The sequence below is a fragment of the Hyla sarda genome, chromosome 2, assembly GCF_029499605.1.
Source record: "Hyla sarda isolate aHylSar1 chromosome 2, aHylSar1.hap1, whole genome shotgun sequence".
NCBI lineage: Eukaryota > Metazoa > Chordata > Amphibia > Anura > Hylidae > Hyla > Hyla sarda.
The window spans coordinates 385,161,064-385,175,485 of NC_079190.1; the positions used below are offsets into that span (position 1 = coordinate 385,161,064).

The 14,422-nt window shown below is 43.2% G+C and overlaps 1 long non-coding RNA gene across 1 annotated transcript in view; it reads left to right on the forward strand.

The window, feature by feature from the left end:
* The first annotated feature begins 1,754 nt into the window (after positions 1–1,754).
* The window catches only part of LOC130356711 (uncharacterized), a 43,691-nt gene continuing 31,023 nt past the window's right edge, over positions 1,755–14,422 (forward strand). Inside the window, exon 1 of the long non-coding RNA XR_008888970.1 lies at positions 1,755–1,809. This is a non-coding gene — a long non-coding RNA (uncharacterized LOC130356711). The remainder of the gene's footprint in view (positions 1,810–14,422) is intronic.

The following is a 14,422-nucleotide window of genomic DNA, read 5'->3' on the forward strand; positions in this document are numbered from 1 at the left end:
ACTGCTTCTGCAGCATTCAGTAAAGTGCTGTGCACCTGCCCCTACGCTTTTGGTCACATGGAAGAGAGCAGAAGAAAATTCCACCATGCTCTGGCTGTCAATTACACCTATGTAGATGTAATTAGGAATGAAGAGACATGATTACAGCCCTGGGTGCATTTAAAGGTTGTGACAGATTCCCTTTAACAGAGGGGCCTACACCGACTATATGGGGACAACTACTGCCAAAGGGGCCTACACGAACTATATGGGGACAACTACTGACTAAGAGGCCTACATCATCTATATGGGGACAACTACTGACAAAGGGGCCTACATCAACTATACGGGGACAACTACCGACAAAGGGGCCTACACCAACTATATGGGGACAACTACTGACAAAGGGACTTACACCAACTATATGGGGACAACTACTGACAAAGGGGCCTACACCAACTATATGGGGACAACTACTGACAAAGGGGCCTACACCAACTATATGGGAACAACTACTGACTAAGAGGCCTACATCATCTATATGAGGACAACTACTGACAAAGGGGCCTACATCAACTATACGGGGACAACTACCGACAAAGGGGCCTACACCAACTATATGGGGACAACTACTGACAAAGGGGCTTACACCAACTATATGGGGACAACTACTGACAAATGGGCCTACACCAACTATATGGGGACAACTACTGACAAAGGGGCCTACACCAACTATATGGGGACAACTACTGACAAAGGGGCCTACACCAACTATATGGGGGAGTCCAGAACTTGAGCTGTGTAAGGGGCCCCAAAATTTCTGATGGCAGCCCTGTCTAGGAGCAGCAGACCTTAAAGACCTCAAGAGGTCCAGTGAAGCCCGGACCGGACTATGGGAACGGCCTCCCACCCACACTACAGCCGTTCCAGAAAAAGGGCCCTTTTAAGCTGCATAGCAGCTATGCTAACTATGCACAGGCCAGTAACCTACTGTTACTGACTAAAAATGCTCTTTTTCCCCACCCAACCTGGGACTTCGGTGGCACATATATTGCAGTTTCTTTGCTGCAACTTAGCTCCATGGAAATGCCGAAACAGACTGTCGGTTCAGCCTCCTTGACAACCCTGGAAGTTTACTAGTGGATACAGCAACCTATTTGGCACGTATCTGTGATGTCCTAGTATGGGATGATGTGGCCCTGTACTGTCCTCCTGCCCTGTCAGGCAGAGTCCCTGCATGTCCCCAGGGCTCCCCTGCAGCATACCCCATTATATATATAGGTTTGCCTCATTTAATGTACTGTTGCTTTAATGTTTGTACCACGATTGTTACCCATAGGGCTCCAGTGACCAGGTGACCCCCCAAGTGACCTATGGGCTCTTACACAGCCCCCCTATATAACCAGGGGAGGGGCTGCAATCTCTCTCTTAGTTCCTGAGGTAAAGTCCAGTCAACTAAGAGAGAGATTGCAGCCAAAAGCCTGTGTCCAGAGCATTGGAGGCCTCAAGCCTAAAGTCCTGCAGCCACAAGTCGGTCATCAGTAAGTCAAGTCATCTTATTGTCAGTCACCATCTCTGTCAAGTCAAGTCCATCTGTAGTCACCGTGGCCTGCACTAAAGTCAGTCTAACTACTGCCAAGTGCCAGCAAGCCTGCGAGGTCGCCCTGTGTCACTGGTCACCTCCCTGGGATATTTGGCTGTACTGCAAAGACTATATCACCTGTCTTGCGTCAGTAAAGCTGCCGTTATCCTTAATCTCTCCTAGGACTGTATCCACCTTTTCCAGCCCACCGGAGCACCTGAAAGCTGAACTCATTTATGCAGGCTAAAGTAAGTAACTACCGAGCCGTGAAGTTCGTGACGAATTGAATCACTGTAACTTTGCTCATCTCTAGTGTCTTCATTGCCCCTGCCTAACCCAGGATCAGTGGTATTACCTTCGGGTGGTTAAGGCTAAACCACCCCCTGTCATCACAACAAGAAGGGGTTAATACCATCTGTCCCTTGGGCCATAACATCTGCCCTACATCTACCCTGCATTGCACCCCAAATCCACATATCTACCTTCCACCACTTTACCTGCTGGCCGCCTATAGTACATTGACAGATACTTCAGACGTGGACAAAACTATTGGTACACTTCCCTTATAGACATGAAAAACCCACAATGCTCCCTGAAATAACTTAAAACTGACAAAAGTAAAAATGAATAAAAATGTACTAAAAATAACTGCTAAAAAAAATCTGACTTTGCTTTTAAATTGTGATTCGACAAAATCATTTTAACCCCTTAAGGACCAAGGACGTACAGGTACGTCCTTGGTCCTGCTCCCGTGATATAACGCGGGGTTACACGGTAACCCCGCATCCTATCACGGCGGGCCCGGCGTCATAGTGAAGCCGGGACCCGCCGCCGCGCGCTATTAACCCTTTAGCCACGCGCTCAGAGCTGAGCCGCACGGCTAAAAGTGAAAGTAAAAGCTGCCGGTTAACTCAGTGGGCTGTTCGGGATCGCTGCGGCGAAATCGCGGCATCCCGAACAGCTTACAGGACAGCCTACCTGCCTCCTCGCTGTCCGATCGCCGAATGACTGCTCAGTGCCTAAGATCCAGGCATGAGCAGTCAAGCGGCGGAATCATCGATCAATGGTTTCCTATGAGAAACCAGTGATCAATGATGAAGATCAGTGTGTGCAGTGTTATAGGTCCCTATGGGAGCTATAACACTGCAAAAAAAAAAGTGAAAAAAAAGTGAATAAAGATCATTTAACCCCTCCCCTATTAAAAGTTTGAATCACGCCCCTTTTCCCATAAAAAAAACACAGTGTAAATAAAAATAAAAATAAACATATATGGTATCACCGCGTGCGGAAATGTCCAAATTATAAAAATATATTGTTAATTAAACCGCTTGGTCAATGGCGTACGCGCAAAAAAATTCCAAAGTCCAAAATAGTGCATTTTCGGTCACTTTTGATATAATTAAAAAATGAATAAAAAGCGATCAATAAATCCTATCAATGCAAAAATGGTACCGTTAAAAACTTCAGATCGCGGCGCAAAAAATGAGCCCTCATACCGCCCCATACACCGAAAAATAAAAAAGTTATAGGGGTCAGAATATGACAATTTTAAACGTATTAATTTTCCTGCATGTAGTTATGATTTTTTCCAGAAGTACGACAAAATCAAACCTATATAAGTAGGGTATCATTTTAATTGTATGGACCTACAGAATAAAGATAAGGTGTCATTTTTAACGAAAAATGTACTACGTAGAAACGGAAGCCCCCAAAATTTACAAAACAGCGGGTTTTTTTTCAATTTTGTCGCACAATGATTTTTTTTTCCGTTTCACCGTAAATTTTTGGCCAAAATGACTGACGTCATTACAAAGTAGAATTGGTGGCGCAAAAAATAAGCAATCATATGGATTTTTAGGTGCAAAATTGAAAGAGTTATGATTTTTTAAAGGCAAGGAGCAAAAAACGAAAATGCAAAAACGGAAAACCCCCAGTCCTTAAGGGGTTAAAAAACAAAATATTGAAACTGTCCTGGACAAAAATTATGGTTCCTGAACTTAACATTTTGTTGCACAACCTTTTGAGGCAGTCACTATAATCCAGTGATTTCTGTAACTCTCAGTGAGACTTCTGCACTTGTCTCCAGGTATCTTGGCCCAATCCTTATAAGATATTGCTCCAGATGTCTCAGGTGTGAAGGTGTCTTCTCCAGACTAAATGTTTTAGCTCCTTCCACAGATATTCAATAGAATTCAGATCGGGGCTCATAGAAGGACACTTCACAGTAATCCCATGTTTTGTTCTTAGCCACTTGTGGGTGTTTTTATCAAGACTATTAAGGCATTCTGGATTGAAATGTGCTGCCCAGTGTGCATACCTTGGTCTCAGTCACAGGTCATGGATCCACAACACACAGCTAAAACCACCCAAGACTGGCTAATGGCCTATATTTGGAAACCATCCTGCTCCACAGATGAGATGCAATTCTGATGAGATGAAATGCTCAGTATAATTCATCCATCTAAAGGAATGTTCACACTGCAGAATCTCTGCTGGTGGAATTCCGCTAGAAGAGATTCCGTCAGGCGGCGGGGCGCTGCGCCGTCACTATTGACGGGTATCAAGTGCTCACGGAATTCCACGCAAAAAATAACATGTTCTTTCTTTGTGCGGAATAATTTCAGCGGCGGAATTCCGAAGTGTGAACGGTCTCGCGGAAGACCCGTTCACACTAATAGGAATGTTCACTGCGCAGAATTCTGCTCACGGAATTCCGCAGTGTAAACATACCCTTAAACAGGGAAGTCAGCAGAAAGTGTGACTCAACACTGCAAAAGTTAAAAATAGTTTGTCAGCTGCCAAAAAGCAAAACTGCCTCACCGTCATCCTGTAGAGAATATTAATATACACATGACATGACTCGATAAGAAACGGACAGCCCAACTGTTCCTAAACAAGTTTCAGCTGCCACCTATTGACACATAATTTCCGGTCTTTGATGTACACACACACACTCTGTATATATATATAATTTATTTTTGTTCATGAAATATGGCAGATACTGTGTTAATAGACGTGTCCTATGTCTGTATGCAAAGGAGAGACTGCAGTGGTGATTTGCTGGCTGAAAAGGCATGGGGTTGAGCTGTTAACAACCACCCAAGGAAGTTGTATGCTAGAAAGAGGGAAGAAAGACACAGACAAGGTCTTGCCAATCAGTCTCTATACAGGAGAGTGTAAGCACTTTTAAAGGGTAACTGTCACTAGGTTTATGTTACGCTGAGGGCAGCCATAGTTAGACCCTGATAACAAGGATGTATTTATTCATCTTTTCATGAAGCAGCTCTTATAAAATTACTGTTCATTTGCTGGTCCCTAAAATGAGTAGAGACAGCAAGAAGTACATCAGCAGCTGTCAGGTGGAAGGAGCTGTAGCTCCAAACATAGAGAGGGGCTGCAGCTTCTAGTAATCCCCCACTCCTTGCCTTGTCCTTAGGCTAAGATCAAGTGTTGTCTCTGTTCTAATCAGTGGTCTAGGGACTCAGGCCACTAGTGGGGATGGGTGTTCTATGGAGGGGGCAGGTGTACAGGGTATTCTAGGGCTGGTTCTGAGGAATCTGCTTGACAGCAACCCCCTGCGCCCTCCCGCTCTGGTCATTGGGCTGGGGGTGTAGAGCCCTGGGGGAGTGGTGACACTGAGGTGCCAAAACTCACTGGGTGACAGAACCCACTGAGTGAATGCACTACACCCCAACTCTTCACCTTTTGGCACTTCACCTCCTGATTCCAGGCCTTTTGGCTAGGATCTGAGAAATTTTCATAGATCCTGCCATATGTCCTGCCATATTTATTCTATTTTTGTTTGTCACTGTGCCAATTTTATGTGTTGTTTGTTCACTTGGATCGGTCTAGATGTGGTAGCCTTTCTTGGTGTCCCTCATGCCGGCCTAGGGGAGGTATGTGTGGCCATTAGTTTGTTATTTCAAATAGAGAAAACAGACATGGTCGCACATCCACAACATGCACAATGATCTAATGCTTCTCAGCAACATTTATTAAACTAACAGGTTGTTAGTGTACTTTATGATCATGAAGTTCAAGACCACTAGCCACGTCATGGCCACCTGTAAGTAGTGGGCCCCTAACGTCCCTAGCATAAAGTGGCGTACCACTGGGCGGTGACCACCACCGCTGCAACACCAGTGCCCACAGGGGTATGCCCCACTGGCAGAGCAGCCCCAATGCCACTCAAACCAGTCCCAGGGCCGCACCTCCCCATAGACACGACAGCAATGGACGCCGCACAGCACCACACCAGTGTGAACAAGGTGAAAAAGCTCACTTACTATGTGCTCCCAGTCAGACTGGGAAGCTGCCAGAAAGAAGGGGACCTGTGCAGCTTCCTGCTAATTTATATGGGGCTGGGCTGAGGGGGAGTAGCAGAGTGCATTAGTTTGTTATTTGTTTCCACGTGGACAGCGAGAAAAGAGCTCCATACCGATATCAGGACAACAAAGTAAGGACCTTTTATTCATCATGGATACACTTTTACTGGACAGTGAGGGTGCTATGGGGGGTAGTGACAGTTTGCTACAACTACCACAAAAACTGGATAGAAAAGATAAAGCACGTATGGTGTTTCAAAGTACTACACTTTAAGTCAACCCTGCGCCCCCACAAGAACTCATAACGCTCATTAGATGTCTCGAGACTGTTCAGACCAAAGAAATGCGTTTATAGTGGGATTTTACCACTCTTTCCACATATTTGTCTAAGAATATGGTTCCCAGAGGTCTCTGCCTAAAGAAACGTCCTATCAGAACATTCTCACCACAATTTGAGGACAAGTACATAGATAAAGTATACAAATAAAGCTCTATCCAAGTGTTCTAAAAAATGATTGGATATATTGTGGAGGAAGAAGAGCTGGAGCTTTCTACACTTAAAAAAAGAAGTTCAATAAAATTGAAAACCAGCTAAAGCCATTGGAACACACCTCAGAGTATACAATTCTCAAAAACGAAAAAAAATAAATTTAAGATTGTTGGACATTAGAATATTATCATGGAAAAAAAAGAGGCAAGTTCAAACGTGATTCTTCCGATTACCAAAGGGATACAGTATATACTTGGGCTACACAAAATCATATGCCTGCACCCCACATTCTATTTTGAAAACAGAACATAAATCACAGCAAAAATGCAATTCCAACAAGAAAAAATCTGTGAAATGCAGAGTAAGTTTCTCTGATAATGAGAATACTTACCAAGAAGTGAGAGTGGGAGTTGGTAATTTGCAAGCTGCTTCTACACCTGCTCAGGCAACCACTTCGCATTACCCAAAGGACGCTGCAGGAGAGCCGGATGGAAACATAGAAGATCGACGCTACAACCGGAGATCCCTAACACCAGCCAAGTAAGGCTGGTTTCACATCACGTTTTTCCCCATACGGAAGCGCATACGGCAGGGGAGAGCTAAAAACTTGTGCTCCCGTATCCTGCTGTATGCAGTCCCGTATGTAATTCATTTTTCCCCGTATGCGGTTTTCTACCGTACCTAAAACCGTCGGTTCACTCCGGTCGGCTCATTGAAATGAATTACATACGGGACCGCATACAGCAGTATGCGGGAGCACAAGTTTTTAGCTGTCCCCTGCTGTATGCACTCCCGTATGGGGAAAAACATGAGGTGAACCCAGCCTCAGTCTCTCCATCATCAACTTATCAAGTTACATTATCTCATCTGCTCAGCTATCTTTGCTCAGTCGAGGACTTAATTTTGTTCCATCATGCAACTTTGATTTATTTTCTACTATTTTGGACATTAATCATTGGGCCAGAAATCTCACGGTTCAGAGACATTTTATTTTGTGTAGAAATTATAAATAAAAAATATTTATGTGAACCAGTCCTCAAAAGCACAGGGGAGAGAAAAAGGAAAAGACTAGTGGAGATGGGATCCAAGAAATGGTCTTTATTATATAAAAAGGATATATATGACCAATCGCCTAGCAGGGCCCTTGCTAAAGGCGAATGGAATATACTGGGTAAAAAATAGATATAATAAAAAATACAGAATATAGTAGGATTAAAATGAGATAAATATGATGGGTAAGTAGCACCAAAGAAAATTCATTAATTAAATATCTGCTGCATATATCAGGAGAAAACGTTCTCAGTCCATGTAATTCATAGGGATATTTCAATGAAAAATCCACAAGAAATGTCCAGAATGAAAAGTCACAATTAGTTTGGGTGTGTCCGGAGTAACGATATATGGTAGTGAGTGTAGCGACAATAGCTACAATAGGAAATTCTTGGACAGGTAATGCAGACAATGTGGCAAACACTGTCAGCGATGAAGATGTCAAGTCTCGGTGCACAGCACCACTCACCCTCCTTTGGAGTCCTCAGGTCCGGGCTGGCACGGCTGAGTCCGGCACTCTGGATATCAATGCCCGCCTGGGTGGTATGCTGGGTGAATGGCTGAATCTCCGGGGGTCTGAGTGTCCTGGGCTGGCACGGGAGGCGTCCGGCCTTGGGGAGGATGATGTCCAGGAGTAACTCTGCCGACCGGGGCTGTGAGAGGATGCAGGTAACAGGTGGTGCGGATTGCACGTATGAATAAGGTGCTAACAGCGCGCGTGCAGCAGTGGTCCCGGAATCGTGGGCATCCAGCTGTTGCAATTGGAATATGGCAGATACAGTCTATTTGAAGTGATATACACTTATGGATAAGGTGCAGATAATGGGCTAGACGCGTTTCAAGGACGCGGGCCTTTTCTTCAGTAGCTATAGGTGTGGATAAAGGGTGGAAATGCTGGTTTTATATAGTCTCCATGCAGTGATGATGTAATACTAATTGGAAAAGAGGAAAAAGTGGAGACTGGAAGTTTCAGGTATGTTGTAAAATGGGTAATGGATCCAGATAGAAAATGGGAATAGGGAAGAGAAGAAAGAAAAGAAAACATAGGGATAAAGATGGTGAATTAGATATGAGTCAGGAGAAAAAATAAATAGATAAATAAATAAAAAAATAATGGTCATTGGGTATGTGTAGAGATGCACTATGGATCAAGACTATAGTGGAAATCATGAGAAAAAATATGAATAGTAAAATTCTTAAAAGGTGTGTGAAAAAATAAATAAAAATAAAAATAAATAAATAAATATTTTGATAAAAAAGTGAACAACTGCAATGCAAGATATGATAATGTATTGATAATGATGTAAATGGTACATATGTAGTTTATGGTGTGTATAGAAATTAAAATTATATAAAGTTAAGCCACAGTGGGAATGGATTAATTGATGAAATTTAGTAAAAATGTATATAAAAATTAATTGATAAAAAATAGAAATTAATTAATAAAAAATATGAAAATGGATGAATATGATATAAAAAAATATAAAAATGTAAAAAAGCAGGAGGAGGGCACTTCAAAGGAGAGGTTCATAGACATGTTCTGTGGATAGTCTTGGGGAGGCTATGAACCTCTCCTTTGAAGTGCCCTCCTCCTGCTTTTTTACATTTTTATATTTTTTTATATCATATTCATCCATTTTCATATTTTTTATTAATTAATTTCTATCTTTTATCAATTAATTTTTATATACATTTTTACTAAATTTCATCAATTAATCCATTCCCACTGTGGCTTAACTTTATATAATTTTAATTTCTATACACACCATAAACTACATATGTACCATTTACATCATTATCAATACATTATCATATCTTGCATTGCAGTTGTTCACTTTTTTATCAAAATATTTATTTATTTATTTTTATTTTTATTTATTTTTTCACACACCTTTTAAGAATTTTACTATTCATATTTTTTCTTATGATTTCCACTATAGTCTTGATCCATAGTGCATCTCTACACATACCCAATGACCATTATTTTTTTATTTATTTATCTATTTATTTTTTCTCCTGACTCATATCTAATTCACCATCTTTATCCCTATGTTTTCTTTTCTTTCTTCTCTTCCCTATTCCCATTTTCTATCTGGATCCATTACCCATTTTACAACATACCTGAAACTTCCAGTCTCCACTTTTTCCTCTTTTCCAATTAGTATTACATCATCACTGCATGGAGACTATATAAAACCAGCATTTCCACCCTTTATCCACACCTATAGCTACTGAAGAAAAGGCCCGCGGCCTTGAAACGCGTCTAGCCCATTATCTGCACCTTATCCATAAGTGTATATCACTTCAAATAGACTGTATCTGCCATATTCCAATTGCAACAGCTGGATGCCCACGATTCCGGGACCACTGCTGCACGCGCGCTGTTAGCACCTTATTCATACGTGCAATCCGCACCACCTGTTACCTGCATCCTCTCACAGCCCCGGTCGGCAGAGTTACTCCTGGACATCATCCTCCCCAAGGCCGGACGCCTCCCGTGCCAGCCCAGGACACTCAGACCCCCGGAGATTCAGCCATTCACCCAGCATACCACCCAGGCGGGCATTGATATCCAGAGTGCCGGACTCAGCCGTGCCAGCCCGGACCTGAGGACTCCAAAGGAGGGTGAGTGGTGCTGTGCACCGAGACTTGACATCTTCATCGCTGACAGTGTTTGCCACATTGTCTGCATTACCTGTCCAAGAATTTCCTATTGTAGCTATTGTCGCTACACTCACTACCATATACCGTTACTCCGGACACACCCAAACTAATTGGGACTTTTCATTCTGGACATTTCTTGTGGATTTTTCATTGAAATATCCCTATGAATTACATGGACTGAGAACGTTTTCTCCTGATATATGCAGCAGATATTTAATTAATGAATTTTCTTTGGTGCTACTTACCCATCATATTTATCTCATTTTAATCCTACTATATTCTGTATTTTTTATTATATCTATTTTTTACCCAGTATATTCCATTCGCCTTTAGCAAGGGCCCTGCTAGGCGATTGGTCATATATATCCTTTTTATATAATAAAGACCATTTCTTGGATCCCATCTCCACTAGTCTTTTCCTTTTTCTCTCCCCTGTGCTTTTGAGGACTGGTTCACATAAATATTTTTTATTTATAATTTCTACATATTACATTAGGCCTTTTGGGTGAAGGCAACACCTTTAACCTCAAGCACATTATTTCTTTTATCCTAAGTGAGCTACACATATTTTACATTTCACATTTTATTTTGTGTGATGAATCTAGAGGGAAAGGGAATAAGGTGAGCACTACTTGTACTGCTGAACATGCTATATGTACAGATTTTTTTGATCAATATAACACTTTGTTGTTGCATACTCTCAGTCTTGAGTCTAATGATTATTATGATGAGAAAAGTTCTGTTTCGTATTCCCAACCGGAGATTCTATCCACTAATGTCCAGAACAACTGACCTAGATACATTTCAAGAATTAGTGGAAAGAGATCTAGTTAGCCTGCACTGAGATCTTAATAAACTCGTTTCCCATGGCAACCTGAGTCCAGCAGAACAAACTGTCCTCCAGGAAATAAAATACAATGGCGATTTAATTGTACGTAATGCTGATAAAGGAGGAGCGGTTGTTCTCCTGGACTCAGGTCTATACTCCAAACTTAATCTAGAATTGCTTAGTGATGCTTCCACATGCAAATAATTATCTGCTAATCCCACCAAGTCATGCCAGTCCACCCTCCAAAAATTATTGGAGGAAGGAGTTGCTACGCGAGTTATTGATACAAAACTTAAAGAATATTTGTATGTGGAGAATCCTTTTACATTGGTCTTCCATTCTCTTCCCAAGTTACACAAAGAGTTTTTTCTACCTCCCCTTCTGCCCATTGTGGCCGGCATAGGTTCACTTGGGGAGAGATTGGGAGACTGGCTTGATTTTCCCTTGCAACCACTTAAAGGGGTTCTCCGGTGCTTACACATCTTTTCCCCTATCCAAAGGATAGGGGATAAGATGCCTGATCGGGGGAGTCCCGCTGCTGTGGACCCCCTTGATCTTGCACGCGGCACCCCTTTTGTAATCAGTCCCCGGAGCGTGTTCGCTCTGGGTCTGATTACCGGCGACCACCGGGCCTGCGGCGTGTGACGTCACGCTCCGGCCCTCAATGCAAGCCTACGCCCCCTCCCGTAGGCTTGCAGCTATCACGCTCCTCCCGTAGGCTTGCATTGAGGAGCGGAGCGTGATGTCACACGCCGCCGGCTCAGTGGTCGCCTGTAATCAGACCCGGAGTGAACACGCTCCGGGGACTGATTACAAACGGGGTGCCGCGTGCAAGATCACGGGGGTCCCCAGCGGCGGGACTCCTGCGATCAGGCATCTTATCCCCTATCCTTTGGATAGGGGAAAATTATTCTTGGACAACCTGTGATGTTACTGCTCTTTATCCCTTCATACCACAACAACAAGGTTGTTAGCATTATCCCATCATCTCAATTCACATAGCAATTACTCCCCATCATCTGAAGGAATTCATTATTTTAGCCACTGATTTTTTTGTTATCCCACAATTTTTTTATGTTTAATGGCGAATACCGTACTTCCTTCAGATCAGGGGAGCATCGATGGGTGCAAAATATCATTTGCACCCATGATTTTTTGGGAGGAAAATTATATTTTTTCAGATAACAATCCATTTTCTTCAAAATAAAATATTTTGGGAGATATAAAGATGATCTTGTCGTGGTATGGAGGGATTCAGAAAGTGGTTTTCATGAGTTTGTTTCTTACATTAATAATAATGATTTAAATCTGAAATTTACAGCTCAATTTTCCAAATCCAGTATTCCCTTTCTAGATGTTAAGTTATGTGCAACATCTTCATTTGAGGTTAAGACTGAAGGTAAAAAAGTGATCATGCAACCATATAGAAAGGAGTCACTATCTTACAAGTGAACTCATGCCACCCAAATATGTGGTACAGAATATTTCCTATGGCGAATGGGTCCACTTCAGAAGAAATTGTTCCAACGATGACCTTTTTGAGCAGGAATCAAAATTATTATATGATAGACTCATAGCTAGAGGTTATAAAGAACATAATTTAGTCCTGGCTTATAGAAGGGCAAAACAATTGAAACGGGAATCTTTGATCACTGAGAGTAAAAAACAGTTACGTGCTAAATCTAGCAATGATAAAACAAGATTACCAGTTTTTGTAACTAGCTATAGCAAACCATTTCATGCTATTAAAAATATAATCCAAAAATACCTACCCATCTTAAAAATTGATGTAGCTTTACAACATGTAGACAAATCACATTTAAAAATAGTTTCCAGATGGAAACCATCACTGGGATCCACATTATCCCCTAGTTTATATCTGGACAACAATAGAAAACGCACAAATCCTACATGGTTACATTCCCCGGGAACATGGAAATGTGGTCACAGAAAATGCATTACTTGCTCCCACATATCGACATTGGATTTTTTGGAATCTTACAGTACAGGCAAGCTATATTAATTGTAATACCTCTTCAGTTATTTATTAACCTCTTCAGGACACAGGGCGTATGGATACGCCCTGCATTCCGAGTCCTTAAGGACACAGGGCGTATCCATACACCCGTGGGAAATCCGGTCCCCACCGCTAGCCAATTGGGGACTGGAGCCGGATGCCTGCTGAAATCGTTCAGCAGGCATCGCGGCATATCGCCAAGGGGGGTCATTATGTCCCCCCATGTCAGCGATGGCCGCAGATCGCTGGACAATTCAGTCCAGCGATCTGCGGCAGATTCCGGGTCAATCGGGTCTCCAGTGACTGTCTTTGACGGCCCCGAACAGCCATTGCCAGCAGGGGTGAGGTGGCACTGGTGCCACCTCACGATCGCCCTGATTCGTCGGCCGGTTTACCGGCCGACCAATCAGGGCACCTGCTGCGGGTGTCACTCCCGCAACCCGCTCCGCCCCTCTTCCGGAGCACGTGAGCGGGTGCGGGACGTGAACCCCGAGAGCTGAGTACCCCGATCCCCGGCATCCCTGTTGCGATTGGGGCCCCAGGAGCGGCGGCGGCGAGGGACTGACCTGGGGAGCAGCAGTTGGAGCTGAGTGACAGCCTCCTGCTGTTGCTTAGCAACAGCTCCCAGCATGCAAAAAGGGCATGCTGGGAGCTGTAGTTATGCAACAGGAGGAAGCAGACCACCACAACTCCCAGCATTCCATTATGGGCATGCTGGGACTTATAGTTTTGCAACAGCTGGAGGCACATTTTTTCTATGGAAAAGTGTACCTTCAGCTGTTGTATAACTACAACTCCCAGCTTACACAAACAGCTAAAGTGCATGCTGGGAGTTGAAGTGGTGCATCTGCTGGTTGCTTAACTACAACTCACAGCATGCCCATTGGCTGTCGGTGACTGCTGAGAGTTGTAATTTTGCAACAGCTGAAGGCACACTGGTTGTGAAACTCAGAGTTTTTTTTTTTACCTAACTCAGTGTTTCACGACCGGTGTGCCTCCAGCTGTTGCAAACTACAACTCCCAGCATGCACCGTACATGCTGGGAGTTGTAGTTTTGCAACAGCTGGAGGCACACTGGTAGTGAAACACTGAGTTAGGTCACAAACTCAGTGATACATAACCAGTGTGCCTACAGCTGTTGCAAAACTAAAACTCTCAGCATGTACAGTCTGTCAGCGCATGCTGGGAGTTGTAGTTTTGCAACAGCTGGATGTCCCCCCCAATGTGAATGTACAGGGTACACTCACATGGGCGGAGGTTTACAGTAAGTATCTGGCTGCAAGTTTGAGCTGCGGCAAATTTTCTGCCGCAGCTCAAACTGCCAGCGAGAAACTACTGTGAACCCCCGCCCGTGCGACTGTACCCTAAAAACACTACACTACACTAACACAAAATAAAATAAAAAGTAAAAAACACTACATATACACATACCCCTACACAGCCCCCCTCCCCAATAAAAAGGAAAAACGTCTGGTACGCCACTGTT